Below are 19,143 nucleotides of genomic sequence, written 5' to 3' on the forward strand. Positions count from 1 at the left end.
CAGCATTAGGGCCTGCATGTCTCTGGTTTACGCATCAGTTCCATCTCAGTGAGGCTGTTCAGATGCCCCAGGTAGTGACCTTTACCTCTGTTTGCCCTTGCTTTATTGGGATATAGCTCTGGGTCTTCTCTTCCACTACATTCTGCAGTGATTTGTCCCTCTCCTCCAACCTTCCAGCTTCTGGGTGGCTAGTGACATATTGTCCTGTTCTGTGTTGGTGCCAGCCTAGTTCAGCCCAGGAATAAGGTGAGAATTTGAGGCATGTAGATTGAATGAATCATATCACTTTTCCTTTGAGCTACCCAGTGGGTGCCCATGGCATCACTGTGTGTTCGTGTGTGTGTGTGTGTGTGTGTGTGTGTGTGTGTGTGTGTGTGCATGTGTGTGTATATCCCTTGGGATGCTGCTTGAAATCAATCCTATATGTTTAGGCTCAGGTCCCAGGAGCTTGGGGGCTGCTTTTTTAATGCCTATGGGAGTGGGATGGGTCCTGTGCTAAGAGGTTTTCTCTTTTGGACTTCTCCCCCATCCTCTTTACTCTGTCCATGTCCTGTGCCTTGGGCCTGGCATTGTCCCTCTCTGGGCACTGGTTGTGAAATGTCCATTGGGAATGAAATAACACACATAGTCCTTTACTGTGGAGATTCTAGCATGCTTCAGGGTGAGGCACTAGAGTGTCACGTGGGGTTCTCTTCACCTGGGCACTGTCCCCATCTACACATACCTGTAATTTGATACCATCCCTCCTAAGGCCATCATCTTTGGGTTACCTCACGTTGTCATTGTCACATGCAGTCCTTTGGGCAGGGCAAGGCCTGGACTTAGAACTCACCACTCACTGTCAATGATGCCTTTCCCCAAGCCTGTGACACATTATAGGCCTAATTGGTTCAAAGACCATGGGAAAACTTTCTACCATCCATCAAATTCAGGACCTACACCTTAGCTCATACTGGGGCACCCACATGCTCAGCTATTTCTTTCTGGAAAACCTAGTGGCTGCTGAATCAGTTATCTAAACTCTCCTGCTGCGCAGCCCCGAATGGCAGCACAGTGCAGCCAGGACTTGGGTGAATATCTTCAGCCTGGAGCATTTATAGCATGGAGCAACCAATCAGCTGGCCTCTGTGAAGGCTACAGGGGTTTACACCATGACACAGCAGATCTGTGATTGAAGACCGCACCCCAGCCCCTGAGGAGTCATGGAGAGTTCTTGGGTCCACACCACCTACCCCAGCCTGGCCAGGAGCCTGGTGGATTCGAGTTCTGGGCTGGTTTTTACTACCTGGAGCTTGATGCCTCTGCTGTTTCCCAGTGCTCATTTCCCCAGCTTGTTTGCCTCGCTGACCATCATGTTTCTTTTCTTATGAACACAGCCCATTCTTAGTTGGGCTGTGTTCATGTGTTTTGTTCTTTGAACTACTGGGTAAGAACTAAAACTTATAGGTGGTGACATGCTGAGACTGACTTTCTGTAAATTTACTCTGTCCAGAGAAGAGGACGTGGGCAGCCATATTCATGACATTTCATGGAGATAAACCACAGGGGAATTCAATGGACATGCTGCCTGTGACACTGCACTTTCTATACTGGGTTATAGACTTTCCTTGGAACACACAGTGCCTCACATTTTAATGGTTGTATTACAACTACAATACTTTACTTTTGTGATTGTTTTCATGTTAAGCACTCATAAATTAAAATTAATAATTTATCATTGGAAATATCTAAAGAATAAACATGGGTGCGACACTCCCATGGTGCTGCTCTGTAACAAAATAAAGTGTGTTAGTCTCTTTCGTATGAAATGGATAGGAAATGACCTACACGTAATTAAACATGGAGCAGTTTTGATTTGTATATGGCTATAAAGCCAGGAATATAATTAACAAAACAAAGAATCATAAGAATTACAAAAAATTCCTGAATTATTTTTGTATGCCCTGCCAAGAATACATGCATGACAAATTAATGCAATCTGTCTGGATTTTCCCTTCTCAGACAAGGTGAGATTAAACAGTTACTTACAGCAAGGTAAGGCAGAGTAGAAACACAACTGCAGTGATATGGAAAAGGTAGGAAAGGTAAATTACAAGGACATAGGATGAGTGGTGACCAGGATATAGTAGGAAGCAAAATAAAAGAATATATATTTGCGTAGTGAGTTGATGAAAATGTTCTGGAAGAGGACACTGGTGAAGGTTTCACAATATGGAGAATGCACTAAATCGTACCAAACTCATCAACTGAAAAAAGAATAAACCCTTAAATTTCATTTACAATAATTCTGTCACTTACATCCCAGAATAGAGTAATAATAAATAGAATGATATGTAAATCTGGAAGAGAGGGGAATGGCAGGTGTGGGTCAAGAGCTGCCTGAAGGTAGAGGTAAAGAGATGACTCCTGCTGTTGAGCCACCAGGAGATCCAGCTCTGCAGCTGGTGAAAAAAGAAAAACATGTGCCTGCTCTTGCTGTGAGGCCACAGTTGGTGAGGGAGCTGTAGGTGGAGCTGGCACGAGCACTGCGGGTGCAAATTCAGCATGCACTGGAATTGCCTCTGCAGTTGCAGGGGAAGGAAACATCACTGACTTTCCAGGGACTTCTCAGGGCCAAACCTTCCCACTGCCTGTCAGAGGCAGCTGTGTGCATGAATACAGCCCAATGAAAGCCTCCCAGACTGCATCCCCACACTGACTCCTGAGGGGATCATGTTCCTGTGTCTCCCATCATCTGGGCACATTGCTGAGTTCCCTAGCACATTCCTCCTCTCAGAGCCACAACCCACATTCCAGGGCTCCTTACCCTGTGACTTAAGCACCAGGGACTTAGGAGGCTCAAGCTGGTCCATGAGAAGCTTGGCCTGGGACGCCACCTTGGAGTTCAGCTCCAGTGAGGAGTCAAGGACAGGAGATGCGGACCTGGAGCAAACAGGGAGGTAACAAAGCAAGAGGTCTGGCCTCTCTTGTAACACTACCTATAGAGGTTACCTTAGGGAGAGGCACATGGGCCTCTAGCCCAGCAAGTTCAGTGTCTACTCCCACCCTCTCCCAACTACAGTGTGGCAGTGTGGGCCTTGATATCCCTGAGAGGCTGACAGAATGCTCCGTTGGAGGCAGTCCTTGCTTATGGGTATGACACCACTCCCTTCTTAAGGGAAACATGACAGTTTCTCCCTGCCCTTCCCCACTGCAGGTCAGCTCAACAAAGGCAAAGACTGATATCTGCCATGTCTTTGCACTCAAAGGCTCAGGGCGGGTGCTCCATGAATATCTGAGAAGTGAGGAGTCATCAATGTCTATCCCGACTTTCTGCAGTATCTAGGTCAGGCAAAGATCTGCTGCCCAGTTTTCTTGGTCTCTGTAGAACTCCTTCTTACTTGGTCTGTAACCACTTCTAAGGTTGGCCTTGGACACAGAAAGACTTCCTTGATGTGAACAATACCTGTTTTGCTGCCAATTCTGACGCTGTGGCCTTCAAAGAACATGAAAACTCAAAAGGGCAGTGGTTGCACCTGTTCTGCTTACAAGATCATGGACAATACTTAGAAAAGTGTCTTCACACAGGGTGTCTTCATGTGTATTTTGGCTTGATGACACCCACCCACTTTCCAGTGATACCTGCGGGCCATGGACACTTTGTCATTCCTAAGAATTCCTGCCCTGAGCATACCTTGAAATCCCTAGAATGACTCTCTAATCTCCTTTCCAAAGAACAGAACAGTTTTCCCCATGTGTGTGTGTCAGTGAGGTGGGTGGAAGGTCATCACTGGGAATCACGACAGCCTCCTTAGCAGGTCTTCATGGGGCCAAGGCCACAGCTAATCCCTTGCCATGGAGTCCCCATTACATCCTCAGTGACCCTGCACTCTGGATCCATTCAGCACCCCACAGTTCAGTGTTGTAAACCGAGACTGAGGTGCTTTCACATGGCCAGGACTTGAATACACAGGGGGCCAAGTCTCATGGGGATGCTCAGGTGAGAATTTAACTTCCCTGTATCTGAACTAGTCATGGACTCATTGTCTCTGAGTGGCTGGTGGTTGAGTCTAGGGTTATGTGTTCTGCGCTTCCTCTTGTCTCTGGGCACCTCTGGGCACCTCTGTGTGCCAATGAGTCTTGGCCTGAGCTGCTGACAGCTGGTTGTTTCCAGTTGAGCTTCCTGAAGCATCTGGACCAAGTGAACTATCCTCTCCATATGTTCCCACGTGGTTCCCTGACACGGGGTCCTGATGCTGGGGCCACTAGCCCTGGGAAAGCAGCATAGCATGTTTCTTGTTCACTCTTTCAAGCCAGCCATCTATGAAGGCCAACTATCACCAGACCACAGTGCATGGTGACCAGAGTATTCAGAGTTCTGTTTGGACATACCACCAAGGAAGTGAGGTCATATGCTGGGGTCCACAGTTGAAGCTCCTCCTCTGATGCCTCCTTTGTTTTTATTGTGAGCTAATCTATGTCCTCCTTAGAAACAGCAAGTTAAAAAACTAGCAAAATGTGTGTGTTATTAGACTTTTCCCTCCAAAAGAACCTTTCTCGTGAGGATGAGGTGCACAGTTTCTTCATTTAGAGATTTCTCAAATTTTATTTTGACGGTCTTTTCTGGACTTACGTTAGTTTCATTTCATTATCACTAAGGAGCATGGAGATGTTCCCATAATTCCCATAATAATTTTACTTGAAGGATATGAAATGTTTCATGTTATAACGCCCATGTGTCCAGGAAAGGAGGATTCATAGCAAGTTTCACTCACGTTTACTTCAACCACACCCTGTAGTGCTCCATACTCTGACCTACTTTGAGGAGGGAAAGCAGGTGGTGAGGGCAAGGGGAGGCTTTGCAAGGCCGTGGACATCATAACCCTGTGCTGATGAGGACCCATGGGCATCCGTCCTAGGGAATTTGTCTCCACATACTGCAGCTTATTGGTAGTGGAGCCAACACACTCTCATGGGGCTGAACCCGCCAACTGCAACTTGTTCATGCATCTGTTACCCATCTACTGATTCCATTTGTTCTGTTTCCAGGTTGGCCCTTGAAAGCCAGCTGCCACAGCCATTCTTATAAACGGTCTTGAGTGGACATAGACTTTTATTTCAAAGAAAAAGTACTTGGATGTGAAATTGCCAGATGATATGTCTTGTGTATGATTAGCTTATAAACTATTAAGGTACACTTGCAAGCATTTTTTAAAATCACAGTTAGGTGGTTGTTTTCTTTTTGGTACTGAGGATTGAACTTATGACCTCAGGTTTGCCAAGTGGGCACTTATACTACTGAACTAAATCTCCAACCCTGTTTTCTTATTTTGTTTTGCTTTGTTTTGTTGTGTTTTTATGCTATAATATGTTATGTTTTGTTATGTTACACTATGTTTTGTGTTGGTGAGGATTTTGAGTCTCCTTCACTACATTTTCAGTGGTTTCTGATTTCATTTTGTATAATTCACCTGATAAACTATGACATACCGCATAATCCTGGGTAATTTAATTTGGGAAAATATGTAAAAAGTAAGTGAGAGCCAGGTTTGGTAGTAACCATCTCTAATGCGAGAAGTTACAAGGCTGAGGCAGCAAGATTGCTGTGAGTTGAGGTCAGCCTGGGCTACAATGTGAGTTTAATGAAAGCCTAAACTTCATAGCAAAATCCTGTCTCAAAAATAAATACATAAATCAAAATAAAAGATACGTTTAAAAGGTTTAAAAAGACACAAACCATCTATAAATCAACAAATTAAAGCTTGGTGAATTTTTCTTACATATGTACTTTAGTCAGCACACTGAGCATTAGGTTTACCATGAGGTAGACATTGATCTACTGCCAAGAAGTGGAACTGTTTCAATTTTTTTGACCTTTTAACTGAGATGAATGTAGATATGTTACTGAATATACACTCTTAGGATTAGGAGAGCATAGTATAAAGAGAATTTGATGGTTCTTTTTATTTTAGTACTAACTTTATATATGGAAGTAGGATTTGAGCAAAGGCTTACTGTTTTTTGGAAAGACTTTCTTGTCTTATTTTAATGTAACTCAAGTACACATTAATAAGGACCACATAAAAGATGGTATTTTTAAGTCTGTAAAAGAATAAAATACAGAAGAACAATGAGAGAATAACATTGGCTACTGTATTGTGCACAATGATTTCTTAATGATCTATATTTTCATACATTTGTAAAATTTGTTAATCTTTTTACAAATTTTAAGGCATGATCTCACTAAGATTGTGAGATTCCCAGGTGAGGCTTAAACCTTTCCTTATTCAATCTCGCTCCCTCTCCCAAAGTGCTAGGATTGCAAATGTACATTATCTTGAGTTGGTAATCAGCAGTAATTTTGTGCATTCATAGAATGAAATATTTGGCTTTGATCTTTAGACACTTTGCAGAAAGAGTGGATCTAGTTAAGCTATATATCAACCTCCTAAATGGCAGTTTTTTCAAAGTAAGTAAGATTGAAAATCCCATTAACACTATTTGCAGATTCTCTGTTTTGTAACTGTGGTCATCATGTGCTTCAGAATATCACTACAAATGCCTTCAGCACTGGGACTGAGATTTGATGTCCTTGAAGCAATTTCTGTTTATTTCTTTATCCCTCATGGATTTTGATGATTTTTTTGAAGTCAAACCACATGAAAAGTGTGAAACCTAATGCCACTTGGGGCACACTGCCCTCCAGAAAGCCAGGGCAGTGTAAAATACTGTTTTTTCTACTGTTGGACTTCCCAAGTTTTTTTGTTTTGCATTCAGTTTCTATGGATTGAATACTGAGATTTGCCCTTAGCTCCATGGCCTTCCACGTTTACAATTCTTTTTATTTTCATCCAGGTTTTGGATAAGTGGCTGCATTGCTGAGGCTGTCCTTAAATTTGTGATGTTTCTGCCTCAGCCTTCCAGACTGCTGGCATTACAAGCACACCACCAGACCTGGTTTCATCATAGTGTTGTTAAATCTCATTGGCTGAGCATGGAATGTTGAAAATGCCTGCAATGCCTGCACTCAGGAGGCTGAGGCAGCAGGATTCCTGGGAGTTCCAGACAAGTCTGCAACACACTCTGAGTTCAGCTTAGGCCATAGGAAAAACTTGACCAAAAACTGAAAAAGAAAAAGAAAGAAAACTAAAGGAAAGGGAAATGAAGGGAAGCAGAGGGGGAGGGGGAGGGGAGGGAAGGGAAGGAAAAAGGAAGAACAAAACAAAATTCCTGGTGACTGTATGAGTTTTTCTCTACTGGGCTGGCCTTTTTAATCTGTGGCTCCCGTTCTTGCAGTATAGGAGCCGTTTGACTGTTGTCACTTTATTATATACCAGAAAACTATGTTTTTTGTTGCCTCTAACTTTATTGTTTTTTCCATGGCTATAGGATGACTCTTTGTCCTTCCCTGTGCATTATCATTTTGTTTTTTCTATCAGTGCCAAAATGGAACTTATATTTTGACAGGAATGGCATTTTAAACACCTGGTTGTTCTGGGTAGCATGTACATTATAACAACATGAATTCTTCCCATCCATCATCACAATCTGTCTTTACTTCTCTTAGTGCAACTTCACTCATTGCTTCAATTTCTACAATTTTCCAAGAACAGGTGAGTTTGGTTTAAATTTTACATGAGTATTAATTCTTTTGGATGAATTATGAAATGAATTGTGCTCCTTGTATTTGAGGCTGCAGTTTGTTTGAAGCACATAGATATGAATTGATTATGACATATGGATATTGTACATGGAAACTGACGTTATTTGTCCATTTGTTCTAAAAGTTTTTCAGTGAAGTTTTAAGTTTCTTATATGAAATGTTGTGTCCTCAGGAAACAGAAACATCTCTTATTCTTCCTTTCTGACTTGGTAAACTTTTGGGTTCTTATTGTTGACTAAATTCTAGGAGTAAGACTTGAAGTTGTGTGTTGAAAAGAGTCCAAAACTTGGTCTTGTTCCTGACCTGAGAAGCAAATTTTGCAGCTTGTCAGTCTCTGAGCATGATGTCAGTGCTGGGCTTGTCATGTCTGCGCTTTGCTGTGCTGAGATTCATTCCTCCTGCACATGGTGTGTGAATGGTTCTTATCATGAACGTATGGTGAACTTTTGCATTTCTCGAAGTGATTTTTCCAAATCTCTTGAGGGGTTAGCTGTGCCTCATGCTGTGAATGTGGCAAGTGACACTGAATGATTTGTGCAAGTGGAACCATTCTAGCACCACTGAGGGTGAACCCAGTGTTCATTGTGGTATTTAAAATTTTCATGTGCTGGTGAATTTAGCTTATGAGCATTTAGTTGAATATTTTTGTGTATGTTCATTAAGAATATCAGCCATTAGAGCATTACCAATTTTTAATGCATTATGGTCTGGCTTCATTATCAGGGTGACTTTGTCATCTAAAAGGAATTGGTGGTGGTTCCCTTCCCTTGAAAGATGTGAAAAATGATTAGCATTTATTCTTTTTCAAAATTTTATTTTGAAGATAGTAAAATACAACAGAGCAAACACAACAAAGAAAATCAAGACAATGCAGTGAAATTGGTACAGAACTTCACAGCAGGGCCCATGATAACAGTAATAGATACCATAGTATATCTCATTATCTTCACAATTGGTCTCCATTCAATTAGTTATAGTGAAATCCAAACAAACACAGAACATTTTAACACCGGTCAAAAGATAATACTGAATAGAGCAAACAATTAATCAGAACACAGCAAAAAATTAAAGACATTTGTTTACAAACACAAGATAGAAAAAAATCCCCCATAGTTTCTATATTGCACACAGTCATCTTCCCACGAGATGCTCAGAATTCTGCCTCTCCTTGCTAACCAAGGGTGGGTAAGTGAGATATATGGCTCACAATCATGCACCTGTAGGCTCATGGGAGATGTTGACTGGTTCTCCTCCTGGCTTGCACCAGGGGTGCTGGCCAGGGAGGCAGGAGAATTGTTTTCTTGTTCAGCTGCCTAAGTCCCAACATGGCCAGATCCAGTATTTATGCTCTAATATACACTTCATACAAATCATCAGGGCATTTATCATATCCTGGAATTTGTTGTTATTATTAAGCAGTTATGATTGTTGACTCATTGCCTGTGTTTGTTAATGCTATGTCAAATGGTGTGTTTTCTTCTAAGGGTGTGGGTCAGGGACAACATAGGAGATCATGCACTGATTAAGAATCATGTCACATTTTACTTAGGTATGTAGCAATTTACTTTTGTATCTTCAAACTACCCCTACAGCATATATTTTTGTGAGTAATCTGTTAAGTTATTTAATTTTTAAAAGCACACTGTTGCAGGGTGCAGTTACTCCTGGAGTACACTGGGGCAGGCTAGGTCTAGGTCTCTTATTTCAGGCTTTGTACCATTACCTGCCTACAGTTTCCTCACCTTCTGACCTGCTGCCTAAAAACAAATGTCTTGCCCCACAGCTGTGGTGAATTCACATGTGGCAGTTGAGATCTCACCTGAGTGGAAGACATTCAGTCAAGGTAGGCTCTGAAACATGCTGATAGTCTTGTAAAGAGCTCTCCTTAGTGAGCTATGGGGCCTCAGGACTGCAGGGAGGAGCTTGGACAGCAGGGCCACAACAGCCCTTTCTTATCCAGCATGCAGTGTATGCTTTTTGCTGAGAAGCTGACTGATGGATCAAGAGTCCTGGACCTGAGACTTTCTTGCCCATGGTACACTAGTAGATGCCGTGGTGTCCTCCACATCTGCATGGTCCATCTTCCTCCTACTTTGAATTTCCACAGAGATCTGAGGAGCCTTAGGCTTCCCCTTCCAGGCTCCAACTCTATGGTGAGTTTTAGTGTGAATTTTATGATCATGAAATTCAATTTATATACATTTAACCTGGAAATTCCACTTCTACGGCCTCATTATAAAAATGAAATTGATAGACACCCATGAACACTTCTTATTCAGTTATGAGTATGGATAGTTAGAATCCATGAATGTACCACATCACAGCTGCTGAGTCAATTATACAATTATAGTCACAGAAAATGCTGAAAGAAGGGCATGTGCTAAGCCATGTCCTGGATCCTACCTGACATGATAGAAGAGATCATAGCCTGGCCCTCTCTCCACCCAGGAATGAAGAGACCCAGGGCTGAATAGCAGGAGAGGACAGAAGAGAGGAGCTCCTGGAGAGCAGAGCACTGAACCTGGGGGGAAGCCGTTTTGGTGTTTTTTCCATTTTTCCATTCCATTGCATTATTTTTAGTGTTCTATTCAATATTCCTTTTATTCAAATCAGTTAATATTTAATAGTGGCTAATTTCTTGAATAGGTAAGTGGAAATGGATGATTTAATTTCATTTTACATACTGAAAGTTATGTACAGTACAGACACTTTAAATTTCACTGTAAATATAAAATAAGGAGGCTTGGTATTCAGCAAGCCAACACATCACTCATGACTAACTTCTAAAAATCCCAACACATAAAGCCATGAGGATCCTGCTGTGGTGGGTGTCCCTGCCCTTCCTACCATAAAAGCCACCATGCTGACCTGTGCCTGCTACTGCCATAGGACAACAACAGATTTGCTTCATGTCTATTTTTCCAGCAAGCAAGTCCTGAATCTCCTGCTTTCAGGCAGCACAAGGACTGTGCAGCTTGCACAGGAGCCTAGCACTGCCTGCCTTACACCCTTTTCCCCCACCTCATCCATGCTGCAGCCCTGCAGGCAAGGAAAGGCAGAGCAGCCATGATGCAGCAAAAACTCTGATTCCTCAGCCCCAGAGGTCTCAGTTCCTGGGTCCTGATCTCAGCCTCCACAAGGATTCAGGTGCTATCCTGAATTCATCTGGCAGAGTGGGCAGTGCACCCACTCTGCACCTCTGGGGATGAAGACCACGAAGACCACTGTCTTCAGTGACCCTTCTACTCTGCAAGTTTTGTGCCTATCTTTGAGACTGAGGCAGTGGCATTGGAACAAATCACAATATTGTCATTACATTTCTTTTTATTGTTATTTTTTTCTGGCTTCTTTGTTTATTTAAGCAGATATTTAGAAGTGCATTTTGTCAAAAACATTTCCTTGTCTTTTCACTCCCAGTTAACAGAAGTTTTTACCGATTTCTACTGTAGTTCAAACCCTATGTGCTCAAGTGGATTCTGAGAATCCACTCTCCAGCTTGGTAGAATGAGGGAAGCAAAGCAGAAACTGAAGTTGGGGACACTGCTGTGCCTTCCAGCATTTTGTACAGTAATCCCTGACTCATGCCTTTTTACGCATAACATATGGGCTTCAATACCAACTGAATCTGCCACTGACAAATGAGTTTCCTACATTTACTTCAAACAACCTCATTTCCCCTCAAGTTGCTAAGCACATGGACTAAGGATTCTTACACCCAAACTTCAAAAATAATTTCCAGTAAACAAGAGACTGCTACCCATCCTGAAATCATGATGGGATATTATGTAAAGACATAGTCTGATCCACACCCACGCAATCATGAGCTGAGAGGGGTGGAGATGGCTTGTGCAGATAGAAACACCTTGAAATTGTCAACCATCAGCAGCATCAAGCAGGGAGCACAGCATTGAACCCTCACATTTGGGTGATGAAATCATCGGGTGGGTTTTGCCTTGGGTTTACTGAGGTGGCTCAGTAAATTTAGATTGCTGTAGTGCAGTGCCAAAGGGAAGTCATGTCCACGTAGCATTTATTTGGAGTTATTCTTTTGCAATTTTGAAACCTTCATTCATGAGATTTCACACCTCTGCCATTGCAGAATCACTCACAGGCATTATTTCCATGATGTATAAAGGGTCAGTTTACTTACACAACATACAGAATTCTGTTCTCAGCCTTGTTTTTCTCAGACTTGTTCATTTTCAAACATTTCTTCAAAAGGAAGCTAAATGATTTAGTTTGAGCAAACTTCAATTGTGTTGCAGTGCTCCTGTGTGATTGATGTCCTTGCTGACAGACCTGAAAAGGAAGTGAGGTGGACCTGCTGGGGGTTCAGCTCCAGAGGGATACTCTACTCAGGGTGTCAGTCAGAGCTGCCCCTCACCTGACTGGCCACTCTGGCATCCAAATGCCCTTGCTCGGTGTTGTCCCTGGTGTTGGGTAGAACTGGTTTGCAGTGTAGACTCCCAGTGCACTGGTTAACACATGAAAAACCTTGCTATGCTATGAGTTTTTCATGCCTAGACCTGCACCTCAATGGCCCTGCCCAGAGTTCCCTCCAACAATCATGCATGGCCTTCTCCAAACAGCTCTCCTGTGCATGCCCTACGTGAAGGCTAGGGAGGGTCCCAGTTCCTTCCTGCTTCAAACAGTACTATGAATCAAACTCTTGAAAAGAAATCTTGAAAATTTGTGTAGCATTCTGTGTTGGAGAAACCTCTCTTCTTAGTCATGTGAGGTCTAAGGATGGCTCTGTATATAGCTGTGATGGGAGCTATGGGACAGGACTCTGCTCTGTCCCCAATGTTCTCTTCAGTGCTGCTCAGATCCTGCCTTAAAAATGTGTCATTGGATGGCGACACAGCACTTCTCAGTGATTTGTGCCTGGGTGAATCTACTTTTGGAGGCTGAATGTTTTCTGCACCTGTTGGCCACAAGTGGTGATTTCCTTTTGAATTACAAGACTTTCTCACTTCTCTCACATGGACTGGTGAGACCTCTTTTACTCTGATAATTCAAACCCCGGGAAGGTGAAACACTTTCATCACCAATCACAGCACTAAACATTGAACCAATCACAGATGCTAGGTTTAGCTGCCTCTGTGACTTCATGAGGCTTTGGTGGAGACACCCAGATACAAACCATAACACCATCGAAAGTAAATCCTCTGAAGATGCCCATGCTTTGGACTAGAAGATAATTCCTTGCCTTAGTCCAGGGTTTATCTTATTTTATTTTATTAATTCATTTTTAAGACTCTCACTGTGTAGTTCAGGATGGCCTTCAATTCACTATGTAAATTAGGTTGACCTTGAGCTTGCAATAATCCTCCTGCCTCAGCTTCCTAAGTGCCAGGATTACACGCATGTACCATAACACCCAGCTATTGATTATTAAGCAGTATTTATTGATTTACTTGAGACTACTCAATTTAGTTATCTTTGTTCTACTTAAGTATACAAAAATGCTAATAAATATAATAAAATTCCAGCCAAATGTAAACAACTTAGCAACTTAGCAAGGCTCTGTCTGGGAATAAATTATGATAAAAGGACCAAGGCACTGGATTCAATCTTCAGCACAGCAAAAAATAAATAAATCTATAAATAAACAAAACTTTGTATAAAATAATCTATAAATAAACAAAACTGCTTAGAAATAAATCTATAAATAAAATTGCTTGTTAGTAAATCTATAAGTAAGTAAACTTTTGTGGATAGCTGAAATGAGAAGTGATTTAAAAGCAATTTTATTTCATTATAATTGACATACAATGAACTTACAGGTTTAAATACAAAATTGGATGAATCTTGACATGGGCCAGGGATATAGCTCAGTGGCAAAGTGCTCCCTGGCAAGCAGAGGGTCCTGAATTTTGTTCATGGTGTCAAAAATAAACAAAACTAAAACTAAAAACAAACAAAAATCCTCTAGGAGTCTTGTCATACATGAGCCCCTTGAAAATCGTCATCAAAGCGGTGATGTATACGTCACCTTCACATTTTCCTTAATACTTCTTATAATTGCTTCCTTCCATTCTAAGCAATGTGTCTGCTTTTTGTCTCTGGGAAACACTTTGTATTTTCTAGAGGTGACAGGTCTGTAACCACACAGGATGCAGAAGGTTTTTGTTTTTGTTTTGGAGAGAGCTGCTAGGGTTTATTCAATCCTCATAACCATGTTAGGTTTCCCAAGTGCTGCTCCTTGTCAGTGGCTGAGCCATCACATCCCACGGTGTGGATGAACCACAGATCCTCATGTGTCCATCAGCTGAGGCCCTGTGTGGTGTTTCCAGTTTTGATCTCAAAAATAAAGTTGCTGTAGTCATTCTTGTGTTTGTATAGCTGTAGCACTGATTTACAAGGGGAAGATACTCAGTGTGAAGTTGAATATTTCAGGTCTTGCATGTTTAACTTAGAAATTGTTTAACTGTCTTTCAAGTAGTTTTTCAAAGCAGAGTAAAGATTTTTGGCTCTTCCTGTGAGTATTTTTAAACCCTGTTCTTTTTAAAACTCTTGTTCATTTATTTTTCAGTCTTTTTCAATTCATTTTATAAAATGTACCTAAGGAAAGTTTATTTCTGTTACAAAAAATTCAGCATTTTTTTACTTTGGATAGAATTTTAAAGGTGAAAAAAACCCAAAATACAATATATATATATATATATATATATATATATATATGCATATATATATGCATTTACATATGTGCATATATATATATATGCACATATGTAAATCACCTATAATTTTAACATCGCCAAACTTCTGCTATGTTATGATTGACTTCATTGTCAACTTGATTGGCTTGAGAGCTGTCCAAGGGATTAGTATAGTGTACTTCTGGGCTCATCTGTAGGGGTCATGGAGGAAAAACGCTAAGTACTCCATCTGGTACCTGGCTTCTTTCTCCCTGGTGCTGTCCCTCTATTCTGCTTCCTGACCACCATGGACTGCTTAAGCAGTATACAAGAATGTAAATATGAGATAACAAACTGTAAGAATTATACAACAAAAACAGTGGTTCTCTGCTCTGTTCCACACTGACTACCACTGTTGCTATTGTCTTGAACATGTACATTCTCTGACCTTGGGACCTCACCCCAGAAAATCTTTCTTGAGTTCCCAAAGCAGGCCAACAAGTGTTCACACAGTGCCCATGAACAGTCCATGTAACCTTCAGCCAATTGTTCTGCATCTCCAAGGTGTACATGGCCCTTTTGTGTTCTCCCCATGACTCTGCAAATGGCCTTTCTAATCTTACTTTGTAAATCCTTTATGTGTGACACATACACAGGTACACACACACACACACACACACACACACACACACACAAATTAAAGCTGACTCTCTAGTGAACCCTGACACAAACTGCTTCTAGCTACCTGTGCAACCTCCCATGAACAACTTCATGCCTCACTCATGTGAAAAATCCAAAGCAGAACTGTAGCAGTGCTGTGCCAAGTATGGGTTAGTTAATGGAGGTGTTGGTATGAGGCCCACTGGGTTAAAATTCTGTCCACACGTTTGTCATTGGAAAAGGTATTAAATGTTGGTGTCTCGGCTCACACAGCTATGAAAATGAAAATAATTCATAACCCCTACTCTTGTAAGAATTAACATATGTCAAGCACCTCAGAGAAGCCCTGGCCTTACACCTGTGTTACATATGTTTGTTAGTGTGTTATATTAGCATGTAAACATATTTTTAAGTTATGAAGACATCATACTATTGATACCGAAAGCACTCATTTCTCTGTAATAAAAGAAGGGCAACAGTGCAAATAACAATGGCATCTGAGCACTTGCTATATGGTAAGAACCATGGGAAGAGCTCTGCAGGGTTTTCATTGGATCTTCACAGCAGTGCCAAGAGATGAGTATTGTTTCATCACAGTTTGTTTTTTTTAATAGAAAAAAACCACATAATATTTCAAAGCAAAATAATACAAGAATAAGAACAGTGGAAATTGAGGCTCCCAGAAGACAGGCAGTGTACCTAAGGTGTCAGGCCCGGGAAGATTTGAGTCCAGACTTCTATAAATTCCAAGCCTCAGACTCAGTCCACTCTGCTTCTTCTCACAGCAAGCCTGGGGCTCAGTCTCCCAGAAGCTCAACCTGCAGCCACACCCAGCATCATAGAAACCCTAACCCCCACTGCCACGCCCACCGCCTCATTCTTGCCTCCTGGAGGGCTCTGCACCTCCTGGGTCCCAGCTTCTGGACCAGCCACTCACATCGCTTGGCCCCACCCCCTGGCCGCCAGCGAAGATTACACTCCACCTGGACCAACCTGGAAGGCCCGCGCCCAGGGATGGTCCCTAGCCACTGGCCTCTGCATCCCACTCAGTCCCACCCCGCCCCCGGCCTCGCTTCACAGGGGATGCACGGAGTGGCCATTTTGCCACTAGCGACCCCTTCTGGAGACCTGAGCACTCTTCCTTCCTTCCTCCATCTAGGCTGTGGCTGGGCTGGGACTGGGGTCTGGGCCAGGTAGGTGGGCGGCAGGCAGTGTTGAGTGGCAGCGCGGCCCGGTGGCCTCGACTTTAGCAGCACAAGTGTTCTGGTCAGGGGTCCAGGGAGATGGCGGGTGCGGCCCTGGGGCGACCTAGCCTCAGGTCTTCAGGGCCCTCCTTTCCTCCCTCCTCTCTGTCGGGGTCCCCTTGGCCAGGCCTGGCATGTGGCCCGAGATCCTTGCTCCCCTCCCCCAGGTGCTGTTGGAAGCCCAGCCCTGGTGTGGGACCTGTGGGCAGGGCAGCTGGGGGTCTCACATGGCCTCTGCTCTCAGTGAGCTTGAGCTGAGCCGCAGACATTTACCCCAATAGGACGATTTTATTCCACTTGGAGCTCCTCCCTGCAGAGACTGAGAGAGGACCTAGATGTTAAACTAAGACAGTTGTTATTCTACATGCATATGCTTTGTCTCCAGTCCATTCCATTGATAAGGGCTTTCTGCTTGTTTTCATATTGGTGCCTCTTGGGTGTTTAAGCTTTGTGAGGAGTCTGGATGTGGCATGGGGCTTTGAGGGATGAGGAAGTGTGATCAGCAGTTTAAAAATTTAAATCCACAAAAAAAAATAATTCACCCACATTGTTGAACCTGATGCAGAATACCCATCTTGTCCGTATTCGGCTGTCTCTAACCATACTCCCCAGTTCTGCTCATATCATTTATGTATTTGCATAGTGTTGAATATTTATATTATATGCATAGGTAGAGTTTTACTTAGTTATCCTGTTACTGACCATGTACACAAGTCTAGTTCCTCTTAGAAAAACTGCATTGAGCATATATCTTTTTTTCTTGGGATAAATTCCAGACATTGAAAATAGTAAATCAAAGTTCTGTGTTCTTTCCCTGGTACTTGATATGAATTGCTCCGTAGACAAGGCATGTTAACAATAGACACCTTGCAAAATTTAGGTATTTGCCCAATTATCTGGAGAAATTTGGAGTTCAGCAAGGTGTTGAGTCATTTTCTGTACCAGATGAGAGGCCACACAACCTACTGTTGGATTTTATTTTTAACTGATGTACCATGTTCATCCTTTTGTATTGATTCTGTTTTATTTCATTTGGTTTTATCCTCTTTACAATTAAAAAAAACACACTTTCTGGCAAGGCATGGTGGTGCATGCCTGTAATCCCAGCACACAGGAGGGTTAGACACAAGGATCACAGGGAGTTGAAGGCTAGCCTGAAATATTGGTTGAGTCAAGGTCAGCCTGCAGTACATAGCAATACCTTGTCTCAAAGGAAAATAAAACAAGCAACCAATTTTTACTCTTTTTAATTTTAATGTAGCACAGGTAGATATTAATAAAGAATGAAAACACTTTTATCAATGGATTAATTTTTTTTGTAACAGAATAGTGGTTAATACACTGTGTTCAATGATCCCAGGGATTCCTGTATGAGCTATATGCCCATGCACTTTAAAAATTTGTTGGTTTCTTTTTTTTTTAATTTTGAGATAGTATGTAAATAATTTACTCAGCTCTCCAAGTTGGGTTTAAACGTGTGGTCCCCCTTCCTTCCCCTCCCAGACTGCTGGGAGTACAGGTATAGGATATCCTCCTTTAGTAATTAACAATAATTATGAATGTTTGTGAGGTAACATGTGCTTTTGATCTATGGCTCCTTTGTAGAAAAAATCAATCTAGTTAATGTGTCTACCATGTGTCTACCACCTTACTAACCTACAAATACTTTCACAGTGACTGCAACTGCAAATCCCATTGTTTACCAGATTTGAAAGCTATCCTTATTAACTGTGGTCACCATGCAGTTTAGTAATCATTGAAAATTTCTTCTCCATTGTTAATGAGACTTTGTATTCTTGGATGAAAATCCTCCTTTCCCCATCCTTCATGGAACTGATCATTCTTTAAAATCAAAGTGCCCAAGAAAGATGTGGAGACTCAAAGCTGCTTGGGGCACACTGCTCTCCAGAACGACCAGGTGATGGTGTTCTGCAGCCCTTCAGCTTGCTCCCATTTTTTTTTCCTTAACTCAATTCTGGGAATTGAATGCAGGGCCTTGCGCTGAACTACAGTAAATTCTGTTTTTAAATTTCTTTTTTATTTTGAATCAGGCTTTGCATAAGAAAGTACACTGCTGAGACCCCATTCTTGGGCATACATACTTACATGTCTGTCTGTGGACACACATTGATGTAAGAGACATTTCATTTTCAAAACCATGATCCTCCATGCACACATCCTTCTCTCATCAGTGTATTACTTCGTGATCAGATTCCTTTTCCTCTTTCCTTGTGGTCCCAGAGAGACTGAGCTCAGCATCCCTGCAGCTTTCCCTGGTTCTCATGACCCACTCTGATGCCTTGAACTCTCTATGTGGAGTGTAGCAAGGCTTCCAGTGTCCTCCTGCTTCAAACACTGCTGTGAACCACAGTCTTAAACAGAAAGCTTGAAAAGTTATGCGGATCTCTGTGTGGGATAAATCTCTGTTCTGAGCACTGCAAGGTCCGGGGACACCTGTGTAGAGCTGTGATGGGAGCTACTGGACAGGGCTCTTCTCTGCACACCATGTTCTCCCCAGTGATGTTCAGCACTTGCCTTAAAACCCGCCATCAGATGGGGACCCAGCACATGTCAGGGATGTGTGCCTGCAGGAATCAGCTTTGGGACACTCGGCGTTTTCTACATTTGTTTACATGTTGTGATTCTCTTTTGAATTACAAGAAGTATTCATCTCTCACAGATGGACTCATGACACCTCTTTGTCACCTCTAATACAAATTAATTATCTGTCTGCTGCTTGTAAGTAAAGATTTCTTATTGTGGATTCTACATTATTCTTGTTTCTGTTTTTCAAATGTAAGGAATCAGATCTTTCTCTTTCCCCTGTATCACTGAAATCATGGGAAAGCTTTTCCAACACGGAAAGATGAGTAAATAATCAATACATTTTACCTGTACACTTTGGTCTACCTGGGATTTTGTCTTCTATCAAAGAGCAAAGCAGCCAGTCTCTTCT

General features: G+C 42.2%; 1 pseudogene; it reads left to right on the forward strand.

Annotated features, from left to right (window-relative positions):
* The window catches only part of LOC134474500 (zinc finger protein 709-like), a 93,486-nt pseudogene that overhangs the window by 29,594 nt on the left and 44,749 nt on the right, over nt 1-19,143 (forward strand).

This window comes from Cavia porcellus, unplaced genomic scaffold (assembly GCF_034190915.1).
Source record: "Cavia porcellus strain 051 isolate PalLab524CR breed Dunkin Hartley unplaced genomic scaffold, mCavPor4.1 scaffold_32, whole genome shotgun sequence".
In the NCBI taxonomy this organism is placed as follows: domain Eukaryota; kingdom Metazoa; phylum Chordata; class Mammalia; order Rodentia; family Caviidae; genus Cavia; species Cavia porcellus.